The sequence below is a fragment of the Lissotriton vulgaris genome, chromosome 1_1, assembly GCF_964263255.1.
Source record: "Lissotriton vulgaris chromosome 1_1, aLisVul1.2, whole genome shotgun sequence".
Lineage (NCBI taxonomy): Eukaryota > Metazoa > Chordata > Amphibia > Caudata > Salamandridae > Lissotriton > Lissotriton vulgaris.
The window spans coordinates 990,003,647-990,018,203 of NC_141685.1; the positions used below are offsets into that span (position 1 = coordinate 990,003,647).

The window sequence follows — 14,557 nt, forward strand, 5'->3', positions numbered from 1 at the left end:
CTGGCCATACATGTGACGACCTAAAATGGACAGTCCTGGAAATGCTAGACTTTAAAGATCAGAACGCTGAGCAAATCCTATTTAACAAAGAACAGAGATGGGTTGATCGTTTAAAGACAGACATAGTGGGAATGAATGACCACATTCCATGGCATCAATTCTGTTAATCCTGCCTGACCGCATGCAGGAGAATGAGAAATCTGTGGCTATATCTCCTAAATGCAAAGATCCAAACTAGTATATGATACCCGAAAAGTCTATTAGACATTCCACCATCTTACAGTGTTCTTTCTGCACACACAATAGTCCTTTTTTAGTGTCCTTGATCAGTATAAAAGACCGGAGAACTAAGACCCGCCCACAACCAGGGGCAGAGTCAGCACTAGGCACGAAATCCGCGCCGCATGGGTAAGAATGGCGTTTTCCTGTGTTCCTTCAGTGATCAGGTAAGAACGCCTTTGCAACTAACCAGAGACGCTTCATTGTCTCCCACTTAGTAAAAATCCAGAAGCGACTCCCGGTCCCTGTTGATGCCAATAACTGAACTTACAAGGTAAAACACTGGTGTGTGCATGGGTATCCACGGTATACCGCCGATATAGCATTTTTTGAACAGTCACAATTATCTGATGTCCAATGTGGTTAACTACACAGAACCACTACCATGTGTATCAATCCTTAACATGGTAACGATCTAGAGATCCGATCCCCAGCAATATCAACAAACAGTTATCATATGTCTGACCACCATCCTTAAGACATTGATTAATTAGCAGCCGCAGGGCTGAATACCACTCCCTCCCCAGACCGTTGTTTCTCCTATTTTCTCTTTTTCCCCGATTACCTTTACAAACAGGCTTAATCTTTGTTAGCATAAATAATGCTTGATAATGTGTGCACTAGTATGCCAAACCTCACATGCATACCAACTGATACAAGCTCCATGTTGGTTTCTTTCTCTTTACAGCTTGGAAATTCCAATTAATCACTTTCGCAAACACACACCAATAGTGTGCGTTTTTTCTTTATGTATGTTTTGTTTCTGTTTCTGTCCTGACGAAAGCTCCCCTGACCCCTGTGGGCCCCGAGAGCTGAAACATGTCGACACTCCTTTATAATGATATGGTAGCCCAATAACTCAACTACCTACATATCACAATGGTTCTTAATGATAGTGACTAGTCCTTTTTTTCGATATTAAATTGTACAGTCCTGACTAAGTCATTATTTTTAAAAAAAGGTTTTTCCCCCTCCTTTTTTATTTCTGGACACTTCTGTAAATACCAGAAGTAGCCTCTGGTGAGGCAGGCATCCTGCACGTTAATCGTTGACCCAATGACTATGCCAGGACTCCTGATGGGGCGGAAAAAAGATATACCGCTACGATAATTCCAGGAAGTCTATGAGGGTTCTCGATAAAAAACTATTGTTTTTTTTGCAGAAACTAGTGTCCACGCTATCCCACTCCACTGTACGCCACCTCAGTCTACACCACTCCTTTATATGCCACTCCAAGGAATACCCCCCAACGAAGAGACTTCACAATCTCGGGGGTCGACAAGCTTCTGGAGCCCTAAGATGCACATGGATGGGGCAGGGGCTTTCTGGGTCACGGAGACACAGAGCCGCCCGGTGACTGATCAGAACTGAGAGCCCGTCAGGAGCTAAAAAAGACTCCCTGGGACAATAGTAGCCCAGCAGCACACAACTTAACCTCAACGGGACTGCAAAAGACACTCACCTCGAGTGAAGAAGGGAGACCCTGAGGTGTGTAGAGAGGGCACAGAGAGGCCACGAGCTCCATCGACGGGACAGCTCGGAAGCTGACAGAGACTGAGTTGGTGAAGCAGGGCTCCTCGTGAGCAGACGGCGGATACAGCACAACTACGGGGGTTACAGGTTAATAGGCTACCCCAAGGCAGCGACCCTGCATTCAGGAAGCGACGGGTTGGGAAAGGCTTGACTCTTGCCCCGAAGCAAGACTCTTGAGGAGGAGCGGGGACTCGCCTGACATCAAGATGGCAGACGTAGGTTCCAGCGGACAGCGGTGAGCGCAGAGGTCCAAAATTGGGCGAAAGGCACTCACCCCGGAGGAGCACAGATCTTCTATGTAGCCAGGACATGAACCAGCACCTGCGAGGGACATAATTAATGGAAATAACGAATGTAGACATGTGATGCCTGACCTCAACATGGCGGCATTGGCCAGAAGTTAAAGCATCAGCAGTAGGCCCAAAGCCCTGTACGCCTGATCTTAGAACATCAGCAGCAGCAAGGGACTCACACAGTCACTACAAGGCAGCGGAGGGGGAGCTTTGAGAGGAGCCCAGGGCATCTCAATATACCACAATTGGAGAGCAGCTCCCTTTAACTACGAAAGGCTGCACAGGTCACTTCTTCCGGGATCCCTCCTTTTTGCTAATGGTGGCTGGGGCAGAGGACTTCCATATGCCACCAAAGAAACAAAAGCAAAACAGAGTCTCTAACTACTTTGGCGCTACAGATGTGGGGAGCAGCCGCCAGACAGCAAAAGGAGAAGACGCAGTGGCCCTCACAAAGGAGGATCTCTTAACCTCACTACGTGAATTTAAGAAAGAACTCAAAATGGACATGTCCATGACTCTGGAAACCCTTAAAGTTGACCTCAACTAAAAAAATTGTAGTTTTGTGACAAGACATAGATTTGGTGGGGAGCAGAGTGATAGTCTTAGAGACAAAAATGACGGAACTCGAAGAACGCACCGAGCAGCTGCAGGCCACAACAGAAGCCTTCCAGACGCTATTCCGGACAGTCATGCTCAAGAACGCAGACATGGAAAACAGATCTCTGAGGGAAAATATTTGTGTCCAGAACCTGGAGGAAAACGTGGAAGGCCCGGACCTGGAGGTCTTCATTGTAGGACTCTTTGATGAAACACTGGGGCCCAATGCAGGCAACAGCAAAATTGATCGAGTACACATAGTGGGGGAACCCCCAGCAGGTGAAAACTAAAGGCCACATGACATATTAGCCAAGCTCCACTCTTTCAAAGTAAAAGGGCAATTCTTCTAGAAGCAAGAAAAATCAACAAGGTCGTTTTTCAAGGATACACATGCACTCTACCCAAAGACATTGCACCAGCAACACTGGCAAGCGGCCAACAGTTTCGATATCGTTGGAGATACCCCTTTGGGTAAGCATTGAATACCATAATAGAGTACATCACCTCACAGAGGTAGAGGAAGCCGTGACAATTCCCGGCCTTGTAAGATCAGTAGAGGACAGGTCAACCAACAGCCCTGAAATGACAAGAGTGAGATCGGGGCAGAGGGGGCGCCTCGCGGCTCTCCCAGCGCCCTCCGAGACAGCAAAGGAAACACCAAAATTTCGACTAATACATCTCCCTTTACTGGGCCCTGAAAACTGAAAAGCATGTGAGTGAATCGAAAAGGACTAGATGAACATCCACAAAGCCAAAGCAATCCCAGACAAAAAGAATGTGCAGTAACCGCATAGGTGAAAACTCATATGCCGCAGTCACGTTGAAATTGGCCAGTAGGAAGGAAACCTTTGGCAGCGAGCATGAGCAAACATAAAATCTACACTTCGCATTCACAACAATACCTTAGCCAAGACAGCGACGAGGGACTGACTCGCCCTAAAGGGTCCTAGCAAAGAACTATATAAGATCATCGTTGGGACCAGTTGTCCCAAAAGGTTTAGGTGTGGTTTTTTTTCTTTTTCTTTCTAGATACTCATCGAACAAAGGACATGGAGAGTCATACAGAGTACCTCCAGAAAATATGTTGTTGAGGAGATGTAGGAGGGAGGAGCGAAGGAGAGAGGTGTGGTGGTTTGGGAGAAGTACATTGTTCGGATATCAAGTGAGTTCACTCTGGGGGGGCATAATACGTCAATAGGGATGCTGGTCACAGCCTTAACATGGAATGTCAGAGGGCGTAATGCCCCAGCCAAGCGCCATAAGCACAGGCTTAAGCATAAACGTTTCCCCTTAATATAGAAATTGTCCACTCACCCCAAACATAATGAGGTAGCGCTGTTGTTCCATGCTGCATTAAAATTCTAACCCGAGGGCTTTATAACGGATAAAGAAGGGAGGGTGATCATGGAAAATGGTATCATGCGAGGGAAATTGTGCACTATAGTGGCGATTTATGCCTCAAATACAAATCAGACAGCTATTCTCCCCAAAACATCTAAAACACTGGAAAACTTCACAGAGGGTGAGATCCTTTTCATGGGTGACTTCAACCTCACTCGGCATTTGAGCACAGATAGCATACATCCACACAGGTCTCACGTGGGCTGTGTTTCAAACGCGGTAAAACAGGAAATACAGGATTTGGGCCTAGTTGATGCATGGAGAGAGACTCATCCAACAGATAGAGACTACCCCTTCTTTTCGAAAATACACCGTTCCTACTCGAGATTAGATTATGTGTTCCTGAGCCGTACTCTGATGGGGGAGGTGTGTATGGTTGAGATTCGCCCAATAATCATTTCAGACCATGCACCAGTACTGGTCTATCTTGGGTGGAGGTACCCCGTTCCTAAATACTCGCGATGGTTCTTCCCGAATGCACTGCTGCGCAATGAGCAGACTCCATTAATGAGGAGGGGTACAGCTTGCTATAACTGCCCTGAAGCTTTTTAAATCCCCTGGGCTGATGGCGCGCTTTTACAAAACATTCAGAGCAGAGCTGGTTGCACACTTAACTTTCCTTTTTAATCACATAGCCGAATTAGGAGGAGTAACGGCATCTATAAGCGAAGCCATAATCACAGTTATCCCAAAAGCAGGGAAAGACCCGACACTATGCAGTGCCAATCACCCTATAGCGCTTCCAAATCTAGATGCAAAGCACTATTAAAAAATTCTAGCTTACCGAATAGGAGATCTGATGCTCGAACTAATTCACCGAGAGCAATCAGGATTTATTAAACGGAGACAAACCCATGATAATGTCAGAAGAGTCATCCACCTAATAGAGAAAGCAAGAAAAAAAGATATCTTAGCGGTCCTACTAGGTTTAGATGCAGAGAAAGCATTTGATCGCGTGGACTGGGCATTTCTCTTGGCTACACTACGGCGCTTTGGCTTCAGTGAGACATTTATCACCATGATAGGGCGAATTACACCATGCTTAGTTCCAGGATTTTGATAAACGGAGTGAGCGTGAAGCCCTTTCGATTGGAAAGAGGTACCACACAGGGCTGCCCGCTCTCGCCTTTCCTCTTTGTCCTAAGCATCAAACCCCTCGCAGCAATGGTTTGAGCCAACCATCTAATCAAAGGGATTATTTTTGGGACAGAGGAGCACACGATCTCTCTATTCACAGACAATATCCTGTTCCCCCTGACAGATCCACAAAACTCACTGGATGCCCTACAACACAAACTTCGATCATTCGAAGAGGTGGCAGGCTTCCATATAAATCTGGCAAAATCGTTTCTACCTAATTTAACCCTACCAGACAGAGTAATGGAGGCCCTACCCTCAACAACACCCTTTCAATGGGCGAAGAAAAACCTCACCTATCTAGGTATCAAACTAACTCCCAAGATCTCACAGCTGTTCCAGGCTAACTATCCACCGCTCCTACATAATCTGAGAGCAGACTTAAAGAGCTGGACTCCAATGTATCTGTCATGGCTTGGGAGGATCCACGCAATTAAGATGGTGTTACAGCTCAGATTCCTCCACCTGTTTCAGAGCCTGCCCAAAGAGCTAGAGACCGACTACCAAAGGGCACTCAAAACAACGCTTAACACATTTATGTGGAAAAACAAAAGGCGCCGCCTCCCCTTTAGATTACTTGAAAGGCCCAGAGCAGAGTGAGGGTTAGGGTTCCCAGACCTTAATCTTTATCATAAAGCCGCTCAACTCAGAGTCATCGTTGAATGGTCCCAGAGGGAATCAGACAAGCACTGGCTCCACGTCGACAAGGCAAATGCAGGAAGGGTAATTTGGGGCTTATTGTGGAAACCGAAAAAAGATTGCCCCTCCAATGCATATCTTAGGACCCCTACAGGGACTACACAAATAATATGGGACGAGGTCCTCAGGAAGACTGCTTGGACGACGTTTCCCTCCCCTTTTACCCAGATTCATTATAACCCGGTATTCCCCACATCCGCACGCCCAAGAGAATTTGACGCAAGGAGAGAGGGAGCGCCTAACACTATCACACCTCTCTCACAACACAGACATACTTACCTTTGAGCATTGCTAGAGGGATTTTAATCTTACGGAGGAAGAGCAATATCGCTATCGACAATTACACCATTGGGCATTACAGCAAGATACGCGGGTGGCAGCCACAAGGGAGCTCACACCACTGAAGAACTTTGTGAAAGGAACAAGGGTACTAAGGGTATTATAGCCTTTTTAAACAATCTTCTCCTCCACTCAACACACTTACAGCCCCCTTGCCACACTGCTTTTTGAGAACACACCCTGGGTCACGAAATCTCAGGAGTGGCATGCGCTGTGGAGGGACATCGACAAGCATAACCGTTCCTTAGGCCTCCGAGAAGCACATTGCAAAATCCTAGATCATTGATATTTCTACCTGACAAAATTGAAGAAATGCTTCCTGAGCATGTCTGACAGGTGCTGGAGGGGATGCGGCCTCCTTTGTGATATTCACCCCATCTGGTGGAACTGTCCGACGATTCATCCTTATAGTCCGACATTTTGGCACGGATCAAATAAATTTTGGGGTATCCAATACCAGACACTCCGACTTTAGCATTACTGTGGCTAAGATCTGAATCACTAAAATACCAAACAAACGCAGACAAAAGTATCCTTTGGTATGTCTAGGAGCTGCAAAGAAAGCAGTAGCAACCGCGTGGAAAAAACCCGAAGCCCCAACCCTGACCCAATGGCATGCCCGTCTCTGGCAAGCACTAACGATGGAACGGTTAAGTGACATCTTCAGAGATGATTTTTAAAATGTTGAATACACGTGGGGTTCCTTAATAACTTACCTCTTGAATGGCACCCACTTAGTTTTAACTTGTACTTCACGAATGTGAGCATTACACCTCTTCCAAATCTGAACGCCTCCTCATAGGATTTCCGCATAAGTCACGGAGACACAGTAAACCAGAGATTCATGTCATCTGCTGACCTAAGTCTGTAGACTCTATTATAGACGAGCCTCTCATCTGAGTACTCAGTTTCACCTTAGTTATTTATATAAGTTTACTTTTGGGTTTCGATTAAGGAGGGAGGGAGACAAACTTGTTACGACAAACGTGTGGGGAAAAGACAAAGATACCACCTGCACTGTATTGAAAACTGTTTCCAAAGATAGCTATGCAAATGATAAAGATGGTCCTCATGTTATGAATGTATTGCAAGCCTTATTGACAAATCGTACAATACAAAAGAAAATTTGACAAAAGTTTTTTTTACCATACAATGAAAAAAACAAAGGTTAAGGTTAATTTATAGTTAGAAATACCTTATGTATTCTTTCTATACAAACTCAAACTGAAATCCTCAAAAATTAAATATGGTAAAGTTATAATTATACAATTTCGAATGATAATTTACGCACCACCTTCAATTACTATAGCTTATGCCTTTTCCATGCAGTTTATACCCTTGCATACTATATCACTTATACTCCAGACATGTCAGGAGTATCGCCCTAGCTTCAAACCAATATTATCTACCAAAAATGTCGATTCTCCAGTTACCTTAATGGGATCACTCTCTTAAACGTCTGACTTCACCTTCTTTGGAGAATTAATAGACTCCTACGTATGACAGTCTCCATCTCCCACTGAGAACACTGTTAGGGAGAAAAATAAGAGATTCATAACTTTTGGGAAAAAAGGGGAGCCAAATAAACTTTTATAACCAGATGAATGTTTTAGCATGTCGAAGCAAGAACTTGCTTTTTTAATAAATGCAAAACAAAAATGAAGCGTCACTTGACCATTATCTAGCCATTCATATCGCTCCTAAGTGTTGTATATATCGTGTTAGTATCGCCCAATTTCATAGTGCTTGAAATCTTTAAATATGACGATTATATTAAACAGCAGCACAGTTCTAAAGTGACCGATTGCAATTCGTCTTTACCATCGAGCCACAGTGATGTACCACACACTCAGCTTGGAAATGAGAGTTGGTGGCTAATGTCTTAAAATATTACATTTGGATCTTTTCAAAACATGGCATTTACAGTCTTGTGTCATACGGGAAGCCTCTCACTTTTTTGGCAGTTAGTTCCTCCGTCCTTATGCCAATAAAACAGTAAATTAAACAAAAAAACATTTCCGTCCCATATCAACTGTGTAACGTAACGAATCACGAACCTTAATTTAACTAAAATTTACTGCACGTGGATTCGACTAAGGGGGGGCAATCCGGGAGGGCAATGCTGGATTCGGAGATAGCGCAAGAGTCACAATTGAGGTGCATTAAATGGCAGGTCTGAAAAGTGTCTCTCAGTGGGGTTTATCGGTCGTCGCCTCCTCAAACGAGCGCGGTGCCGCGCCTCAGGGCGGTATTGGCTCCCTGCTGCAGAATACGCGCTCGTTCGTTCAGCTCGCTTCCCCTTCCTTCGAAGGCGCGAGCATTTGTTTCCGCCTTCCAAGATTCTCCTCCCGGTCCAGGTTCTACTCAGGCTCGAGTGGTAGATTAGGCCTGTGCAGATAAGTGCACGCGGTGTGCCACGTGCATTTGATTTACCTTACTTATATGCCCCAGACAGTGCAAGCTCTGATTGGTTCAGAGTACAAGCGCACCCATTGGTTAGTGCTAAACATGTAACCCTGCGTGTCGCCTCAAAAACGCACCACTTGAATAATTCGCTCAACGATTTTGGGATTGTGCTCGTGATTCCTATCTCTGTCATATTCAAACCAAGTCGTCTCGTCAGATGAACCAGATCGTGAATAATAAGCTAGGATTTGTCTTTTGTGGGTTTCACTGCTGGGCAGGAAGATTCATGTAAGTTAGATAAAAGCAGGGGCGCAACTAGACCCGACAGTGGTTGGGGGGCGGGGGGGGGGGGGGAATGGAGGCTGGTCTATCTCTCCATTTAGTGGGCTGGGACAAGCATTTTAAGCAGTGTAGTCCAGAGTATCTTTATTGTCAATATGAGGAAAAGAAGTGCCAAACAGTAATTTAAACTATTGGACAAACACATTCCGATTATAAGTGACAGACTGGAATCCGGATTTATTCCTAGATTCCTCCTTACTTATGCTCAGTGGTTTGGTGGCAAGCCTACTTGCTGAGGCCATATAGATGATGGGCGGAGTTTGATCCATTTACTGCATATGGATATTTCAATTTGTGACGTGTTTATTTTGCTGTAGTATGATATGATCCATTATTTGACTTTAAAATTTGTCCGATTGAGTATGAGTCAAAGTTAGATGAGTTTTCATACATAACCATGATTTATTATCTGTTTAACTGTAACACTTGAAATTGAAGGAGCAGATTGGGTGCAATAGAGAGCTAAGGTAAATGTTGAAGTGGGGGTAAAGATGTTTGGTACATTAGTTGTAAATTAATGGAGCAGACATGAAGGGAGCAGTGAGATGATACTCTGTCTGATAGAAAATATGCCATATGATTCAGTTATGCGCCCTGCACTCTCATGTTGTCAAATCTCTGTAAAAGTTTGAGATGGTTAACAGTATCAAAGACAACGGGGAATTCAAGTGCTAGCAGTAGTGGTACTCTTGTTTTAATATGCCGTTGCTTTAAAATCATCCCATGTGGAAATGTAATGTAATGTAATTTGTACTTGTAAAGCACACTAATACCCCAACTGGGGTGTCCTGGTGCTGTAACGCATACCGCTGTGGAACCCTTCCTGGCTTTTCCCTGTGAAATGTCCACTCCTGGGCACCCCCAAGGTGAAGTCAGGCATCCCAGCGCTGGTGGGGCCGTTGTGGAGATTAAGCAAGCTATTGCTAACAGTTGCAGAGTGGGACCCATGATTAAAATAGGCACCGAGGCGAGAATTATAAGGTCCGAGGAAATTGAGCCCAAGACCCGCCAAGGCTGGAATTAAACCCTTGTCCTGGGCCAGACCTCTGCATCAGGGTCTTCCGCTCTAACCATTGAGCCACACTTCTCCACTGCTTCTGTCCTCAGCCATAATAGAATCTGTTTTGGAAATATGAACGCTGATTATTTTCTTTGAATGGATATATTTTTTTTTATCCAAATTAAGGAATTGAATTGAATGTATATGTTTTGAGGCAGATTTTCCAATCGTTCTATCTTTTTGAATTGAAACAGTCTGTTATTGGCCAGTGTTTAGAAGGTTCTCTTGGCTCAAAGGCTATTTTACGTAAGGTATTTAGTGTTCCTTTGGGAAAATACCTATATTCAATGAGTTCACTGTTCTGACTGTGTTGGCTGCAGAGCTCGTCATGACATGGTTCCAGTAGCGGTCGGCAGTAGGTGTTTCTATAGGGCGGTGACGTGGGCAGGAGGAGGGGCAGGGTGGGGGGAAATAATGTATGGATTACGGAGTTTTACAGGTAAGTAAACATTTAAATACATAAAACGAATTTCGTTGCGCACACTGCATCACCAAATGTGATGCAGTGCGCGCAACGAAATTCGTTTTATGTATTTAAATGTTTACTTACCTGTAAAACTCCGTAATCCATACATTATTTCCCCCCACCCTGCCCCTCCTCCTGCCCACGTCACCGCCCTATAGAAACACCTACTGCCGACCGCTACTGCATGGTTCTGAAGGCAATTCTGCTGGCCCACAGGCATTTGCAACATTGATGAAGCCTTGATGAGATTAAAGGCAATTAACTGTAGATGTTTTTCTGTTTGTTATCTGGTAAACTGTATTGAGATTCTGGAATTGTGGATCAGCGGGGTAAGGGAAGTGAGAGAGTAAAATTGGTGGGTGAGACGTAATGCAGGTTTATCCTCCCAATAGCAAGGGGCTGTGGTGAGAAGGACTTCAGCTGTACTGCCCAGGAATCTGGATGTTCTAAGGTACTCCCAGTTCAGGTATTATGGCAGGTGAACCCCTTTTCATCTGAAATCTTCTAGCAAAGCTTTTGTTTGTGACCTTGAGGCCCCTCATTAGGTTTGAAGCCCCCTCAACAACTCTCTCTATTAAAATCTTCTGCCCCATGTTAAGGACTCATAGCTACTCCCAGTCTGCAGGCTGTATGTAGGTAAGATCTCCAGGACATAGGGCAAGTCTCCCTTTAGGAAGGCAGCCACCAGTTCAGAAGGAATGACAACTTTACTGGTTCAAGTCAGCTGTCTTTGCTACCAACTCAACGTTTTGTGAAGAAAAGAAAACATCCAAGCTACTCACCATTTAGAGCGTGAGGAGTGAATATTTCCTGTATATGTGCACGGTTTAAAGATGGACAATGATCAGCAATAACATCTATGATTATTTGAGACAACAATATGTACTTTTTAGGTATCCACAAAATAGCATATTTTATGTGAGTGAAGTAAACATAAATGTAGTGAAAAGACCCTAAGATAAGCCATGTTCATTTCGGACAAACTTAATATTGCCTGATGAACTGAGAATGGTCCCTGTAGGGTATGCAGTCATGTTGTCATGTTCTGAGTGATTGACTGCGACTCACTTATATCTCAGTTTTTGAATTTGGCTCTAGAGTCTTGCTGTCATTCCTGAAAATGGAGGGAGGCGACAAGGCTCCTGTAAAATTCACACTTGTTGAGTGGAGCTACTGATTAGTTTTCATGTATTACTGTCATTTGGTAGGTGTTTTGGGTGGGACTCTCATTTTAGGTGTTCAGGTTGCAAGAGATCTTTTAGAGGAAGCCAGCGTTTTGTCTTCATCCGGATCACTGTTCAGTGTGGCTGATAAAAAGCCACTTGCAGAAAATTCACTCCTCTTTGGGCCTCTGTTTTTTTTTGCTTGAATATATTTTATTGCATTTCTTTCATGAGAATACAGGGAAGTATTACAGTTTAGCAGTAGCACTGATAAAATATAACATTTCACATCCGTTGTCTGTACATGTTCATACAAATGAAGAAAATAAGACAGATTAAAGCATAGCATGACAAGGATGTTAAATACAGCTGTACAAAAACATCTCTTTACGACAACAGTTTGCTAGGATTACAACTTCACTCAGTCTTGTCTTGCAAAACCAAACCTGTATGGTAAGGTACCTATGGTAATAATGTGACAAGTAAATGAGGAATTGGGCGTGTCAGGAGACTGACGGGAGTGCCTCTAGAGGGACAGGTGCGGTGCGTCCCGGGCTACAGTTAGCATCCCTGTTAGAAGGGGCGTTATAGCGAGAGGGAGCCGGACGGTTGGAGTATTTCCGCGTGGAAGAACATACTCAGCAAGTGTCATCGTCCCTCATTCTCAGGGTGTGTCTCTTATGCTGTACCCGTGAGGGTCGCGCTCGTCCCAGTGGGATGTCTACACCTGTGCACTCAATGTCATCTTACAGTCACCAACCATAGCTCAAGAGAGATGATCTGCAAATTATCTATACCCAATACCTTTTGCTCATAACTATAAACAACAAATAAGAACTTATGGAAACAGGGACTGAAAACTAACCCAAAGGGAAAAGTCCGAAAAAATAAAGAGTTAAGGGTCTTTTATTAAAACAGTTTCACAGGAATACGGGCAGGGGTGAGTGTGCTTGTCGTCGCGTCTGCAGTGGATGTCATCCAGTGCACCGCGGCTGCGGCAGCGTCGGTGGGGGGGGAGTCTTCAGAAAAGGTCCCAGGGGCGTGCAAGAGGAGCAGACAGGTTGATTGGGGAGGGGGGGCAGGCGATGATCAGAGGGAGGAACTTCTACGTGATCCCTCCTTGTAAGCACACCTGGTGAAAGGCAGCCAGGGTGTCATCCCAGGCGTGAGAAATTGGATACTTGCGGAGCCCCGCAGTCTCCTCCCTACGTAGAGCCACGCTTTCTGCCTGTGACCAATTATCGAATGAGTGCGCCAGTGCATGGCCCGGGGAGGTTCACCATTCTTCCAGCGCTTGGTAATAAGCCTCTTTGCTGTTATTAAACCCAGGTCCCAGAATCTGGCCTGAACGTCTGTTTCATCTGCTTAAACATGCCCAACAAGCAGGCCTCCCATGTATGTGGCAAGCTTCCCTCCGTGGCCGCCGCCAGAGAGGTCGATACTGCTGTCCAGTAGTCTTGAAACAGTGGACATGACCAGAGCATATGTAAAAAGTCTGCATCCACCAACCCACACCTGGGGCATGCTGTTGTTGCAAGGACAAAGTAGCGGTTTATTTTGTCCGGGGATAAATACGCTCAGTGTATAATGTAGTATTGGATAATTTTGAAGCGAGAGTTGCGCGGGACATTCAACGCTCCAGCCAGCACCCTTGTCCATTCTTTATCGGTCCAGTCTCGTCCCCTGTCTCCAGTCCATTTATCGCGCAAGCGCTGTAGGGAGAACTGAGTATGTGTATGCAGGATCTCTAATAAAAGAGAGAGGGACCCAAAACCAAAGGGATAGGGTACCAGAACTGACTTTATGTCAAGGACTATTCTGACTGTTGCGGAATATCAACCCTTATTTTGTACCTCCTTTTTAGTATTAGGAAGTGTTTATGATGAATGTTTGTGTATGATGTGTTCCTTCTTTATATTGTCTGTGTTCCCAATTTCAATTTCATTTTTAATTATGTCTCTTTTTTAACTGTTTTTTTTTTTTGTAAAATTTTTTATTTTGCATACAATGAAAAAATGACAGTTAACAAAAGGCGTCACAGTGGGCGCACGTAAGGTCCCACACAGTGGGAAGGCTGAAAAGGAAGATGAGGCAAGGCAGTAAAGCAAAAAGTCTTCAGTGCTGGTATCGTCGGCAGTCCCGCAGCAATCCCCCGCCAAGGGGTAGCTCAAACAGTGCAGCCAGCAACTAGTCCAAGAACTCTCCAGCGGTCAAGTATGCCTCATCTCGGTGAAGTAACTGTCCCAAAGCAACACCCTACCCTCCCCTCAAAAACAAAACTCCCCCCTCCCCCCCCCCCGTGACGGCGCCGCTCGCAAATCTCATTCATACACCAAGCACACTCTAGAGTTGAAACAAGTGCAAGTTCCTCAATGACGCCGGGCAAACAGCCGAAGGCAAGCCAGCAGACAGAAAGGACACCAAGGGGCCCCACACGTGCTTGAAGTTTTTATATTTGCCTATAAATATATCCGCCATTCTCTCGAGACTCAGAAGTCTCCACAGTCTGGAGTGCCAAAGGGAAACCGCCGGGGCCTCCTTACGTTTCCAGGCCGAGGCCAGCGTGAGCTTGGCCGCGCCGAGACACAGCCATAAGATCTTTTTGTCAGCTCGCGATTGGTGTTCCAGGCCGGGATCTCTCAACCCCAGCAAAACGAATTCGGGGGAGTCATCGATAGGGTACTGCAAAATGTCTTTAATATGCGATAAGATCTCGGCCCAGAAGGGCTTAATGATCGGGCAGTCCCACCAAACGTGGCGGAAATCCCCCAAGAGGCCGCAACCCCTCCAACACCTGTCCGTGGCCGCCGGGAAAATGCGATGAAGTCGGGCCGGAACCATG

General features: G+C 45.2%; 1 protein-coding gene across 1 annotated transcript in view; it reads right to left on the reverse strand.

Annotated features, from left to right (window-relative positions):
- Positions 1–7,806, reverse strand: part of LOC147748362 (volume-regulated anion channel subunit LRRC8C-like) — a 181,860-nt gene extending 174,054 nt beyond the window's left edge. Inside the window, exon 1 of the mRNA XM_086927916.1 lies at positions 7,712–7,806. The gene's annotated coding sequence lies outside the window, so the exon portion shown is untranslated. The remainder of the gene's footprint in view (positions 1–7,711) is intronic.
- Between the last annotated feature and the right edge of the window lie 6,751 nt (positions 7,807–14,557).